The sequence below is a fragment of the Chroicocephalus ridibundus genome, chromosome 5 (genome assembly GCF_963924245.1).
Source record: "Chroicocephalus ridibundus chromosome 5, bChrRid1.1, whole genome shotgun sequence".
Classification (NCBI taxonomy): Eukaryota; Metazoa; Chordata; class Aves; order Charadriiformes; family Laridae; genus Chroicocephalus; species Chroicocephalus ridibundus.
In genome coordinates this window covers 42,522,378-42,526,889 of record NC_086288.1, presented here as the reverse complement: position 1 = coordinate 42,526,889, position 4,512 = coordinate 42,522,378, and positions in this window count along the sequence as shown.

Below are 4,512 nucleotides of genomic sequence, written 5' to 3'. Positions count from 1 at the left end.
GCACAGACGCAATTTCCTGCTCTCCCGGTCCGTGATACCGATTGGTAAACAAAGAGTCCCTCGGCGGCCGCTGCCCGGCCCCGGGAGTGCGGGCAGCGCGGCGGCAGGGCCGGGGGCGGCGGCTCCGGCTGCTGCTCCTGCTCCCGCGGAGGGGGTGCCCTCCTCTCGGGGGGCTCACCCGCAGGGACCCCCGCCGCGGCGGAGAAGGGCCAGTCGAGATGGAAACGAATAAAGAAATAACCCGGCCCCGGCCCGGCTCTGCCAGGACTCCCCCTGGAGTCCTGGGCTCCCCCAGGACTGCCCGCGCCCTTCCGGGCCGGGTGGGGGTCGGGGGGGCTCCGGCCCTTCTTCCCCACGGTGCCCCGCAGCCCCTGCAGCCCGCTAGTCCGAGGGCCTCCGCTGCTACCGGAGTTAGCCCACCGCCTCCCCGGGATAGGGCAGCGGGGGAGCCCCGAAACCCCCCTGCTCCGGCACAGTCGCTCCCGGCAGTCGCATCCCCCCCGGACTGGCTCCGGGCACCGGGCCGGCTGCGGTACCGGCACCGGCTCCATCACCGATGCGAACGGGTCCCCGTGTCCAGCCGGGGAGGCCGGGCTACCGGGCGGCCTCACAGGCCGGGGGTTCCGGGCAGCTCTCTTCCCTCCCCAGGAGAGCTCCGTTCCGCCGCTCTCTGCAAACGGGGCAAAACCCGGTGGAAAAGCGGCGGCGGCGGCGATGCTTCACCTGGGGGGAGAGGGCGGGGGCCGGCGGCACCCCTCTTCGTCTCTCCCTGAATCCCCTCAAATCGAAGCGGTTATAATGACGCTGGATTGAAAATAAATAAATTAGCTGTTAATCCAATTGCCGAGAGCCTAGCATCCCCGAGAACTCGATCCCCAGCGACCGGGACCTGGAGAAGGACACACCGGGTCTCCAAACCCCCCGACACCTACCCGGGCTCCGCCGCTCCCGCAGCCCGATACCGAGCATCGCCCGGGGCTGCGGCGGGCTCGGCCGTAGCCGAGGTATCCCGGACCGGTCTCGGTCCGCCCGGTTCCCCGGAGGGAGACCCCAGCCGAAGCAGAAGGCGCCCGGCTCGGGGTTTTGGCACGGACGGGGAGTTCAAGGCCTTCAAATTTGCTCTTGGGCGAGGGTGGGCCCCGAGTCTCCGTGTCCGCGGCAGCCTGCGCCCACGCCTGAAATAACCCAAACGGCGCGGAGCAAATAAAAATCGATTAAGGAAAAAAATAAAGTAAAAAGAGAAAAATAAAATAAAAGGAAATTGAAAAAAAAAAAAAAAAAAGAAAAGAAAATAAGGCAAACGAATAACCCGGAGGTGGGGGAGAGCGGGGAGCAGGGATGCGGCCGGGCGGGCGCGGAGCAAGGGCCGAGCCGGCTCAGCGGAGGGCTGGTGCCCTCGGCCCGCACCCTCGGTTCTGCGGCGCCGGGAGGCTTCAGCGGGACGCGGCGTCGGGATGGAGCCGTCGGTTCGGGGTAGGTGCTGGCGGCGGCAAGCGGTTCCCCTCTCCCCCTTCCCCGCTCCAGGCTCCCGGAGCTGCGGCAAGGCCGGGCCGGGCCGGGGCCGGGCGGCCGGACTCCGCGCTCCCCCGCCGCCGGGCGCGGCTGGAGGGTGGTTCATGTCGTGACATTGTCAAAAGCTTCATAACGAAACCCAAGAAAAATAATCACGACCCAAAACCACCCTCCGCCCTGCAGAGGCGATGCCCGGCGGCCACGGGTGGGGAAGGGCTCCGGGCCGTTCTCCGGTGGGGAAGGCGGAGGGCAGCCTCCGCCCGGGAGCTGCTGTAACGAAATATCCTCCCTCCGCCGAGCCCCGGCACCGGGCGGCGGCTCGGGCCGCGGTACAACCGGGCGAGAACCGGCTCAGGAGCCCGCTCAGCACCCAGTTCCCGCCGCTCCCCGCGTCCCCCCCTTCCCTCCCGGCTCCTGCTCTCTTACTGCTATTTTTCTCGTTATCGCTATCATTAATAATAACGGTAAGAGATTTGCTCCGGGTGGGTCTGAGCTTGCGGGGAAGGGAGCAGAGGAAGGGAAATACCCGGGTGCGAGCCGGCGCCGCCGCTCCGCCGCTCCCGAGAAGCGGCTGCGAGGGGATCCGCGCTCCTCCGCGGGGGTGCGCAGGGTGGAGCGGAGCCACGGCAGCCTCGGCCTGACCTGCCTTATCCTCATAAATAATAATAACACTAATAGTAAAAATAAAAATTAATGCTGCTCGTTACGTTATTATTGATGCTGGTTTTGTTTTATCGTTGTTATTACAGTTGTTATTGTTGTTGCTATTATTACCATTATTGCTATTGTTATTATTACCATTATTGCTACTTTTTCTGGCTCGCTCGGGCCGTATGGAGCCGGACCCGGCCCGGGGAAGCCCGGCCCGGGGGGGGGCTCCCTCGCCCGAAGCAGACCCGTTTTCAGCGGCCCCTCGCTGGCTCCGGACACCGACGCTCGCCCGCTGCCATCCCCGCCGAGCCCCCCGGGGCCCTCCCGAGCCGCCGCCCCGCTCTCCCCCCCGCCGCTCCGGGGGCGGCGAAAAGGTGAAAAAAGTCCAAATATTCCTTTATTTTCCCGTTTGACACCCTGGCGAAGGGGCCCCATCTGCCGCCCAGAGCTCCCCGGGCCCGGCACCCCCGGCTCGCTGGAAATGAAGGTAACGCAGGGCCCGCACGGTTCGGCGCCGTTCAGCCCGGCTCTGCTGCGCTGCGCTCGGTGCGAGCGCGTTTCCCCGGGCCCACGGCCCACGCCGGCGGCCTGCGGGCCCCGGTCCTGGGCTGCGGCCGGGGGATGTCCACCGGGAGCGGAGCCGGGACTTCCCCGGACGCTAAACCCTCCGACCCTGGGGACTCCCGGCCCGCCGGGCTTACGCCAAGCACGGCTTTACCGGCCCGGGGGCCAACGCGGCCGCCCGGGGACGGGGTACCCTCTTCCTTCCCCTCCCCGCAAACGAACGGTCTTTCCCGGGAAGAACCCCGTCCCCATCCCGGTGCTCCCGGCCGGAGGCTGCAGAGCCCCGCGGGCACCGCCGAGGGTCCCCCGGTGCCGGAGCAGCGAGGCGGCGGCCGGTGGCGGCCGCGGAGCCGGGCCCAGGCCGGGAGAGCGCGGCGGAGCACGGTAACTGTTGCGGGGCATCCGTGGGCACGGGGGTGCAGTGCGAAAACACGGGGCGAATGTGGGCGGACACGGGGTAAACATGCATGGACACGCGGGAGATGTTCACGGACACGGGGGAGCCGCGCATGGACACGGGGGGACTGCGCACGGACAGGGGTGAGCGTGTACGGACACGGGGGAAATGTGCACGGACACGGGTAAGCGTGTACGCACACCGGAGAAATGTGCATGAACACGGGTGAGCGTGTCCGGACACGGAGGAAATGTGCACGGACAGGGGGTAAACGTGCACGGACACGGGTAAGGGTGTACGGACACGGGAGAAATGTGCGCTGACACGCGTAAAAGTCTACGGACACAGAGGTAGTGTTCACGGTCACGGGTAAGCGTTTACAGACACGAGGGAGAAGTGCACGGACACGGGTAAACGTGGATGGGCACGGGGAGCTGTGTGAAAACACGAGGGGACTGTGCACGGACATGGGCGAACGTGCACGGACACGGGGTAAACATGCATGGACACGGAGAGATGTACACGGGCACGGCTAAACGTGGGCGGACACGGGGGAGATGTGCACGGATACGGGTAAACGTGCGCGGACACGGGGAAACCGTGTCCGGACACGGGGAACATCTGCACGGACACGGGGTAAACGTGCGGACACGGGAAACACGGGCGTGGACACGGGGAAAATGTGCGCGGATTCGTGCACGAACACTGTAAAAGTGCGTGGATACCGTGTGAGTGTGCACGGACACACCGTGAATGCGCACGGACACGGTGCGACCGTGCAGAGACAGTGTAAGTGTCCACGGACACGGCGTGAGTGTGCACGGACACGGCGTGAGTGTGCCCGGCTTTACACAGACTCGGGGGGACAAAACGGGCTCGGGGGACTGCAGGAGCACTGTGTGGCCGTGCACGGACACAGGGACACGGGGCAGCCGCCCGTGGGCACAGTGTGACCTTGCACCGCTGCCTTCTCGCGGGGTGATTCGTTTGGGGGTTGGTTGGTTGGTTGGTTTTTGTTTGTTTGTTTGTTTGTTTTTAAAGCCATCAGGGAAGCTGCACCCTATACAGCGTATCCAATTATCCGATATAGCCGTGCACAGACACGGGTGAGTGTGGGTGGACACACCGTGACGGTGCAGAGACACGGGTGAGTGTGCGTGGACACGCCGCAACGGTACACAGACACGAGTGAGCGTGGACGGGCTCGTAGCCGTGCACATGTCACAGTGTGGGTGCGCAGGGCTACACCGTAGCCCTGCACGGATTTACTTATTCATTGCCGGTGCGTGTGTGCACGGGGACGGTGCAGCCGTGCACAGCCGGGATCGGGGCTGCAACGTAACCGTGCACGGACACGGGTGGGTGTGCACGGACACGGTGTAGCCGAG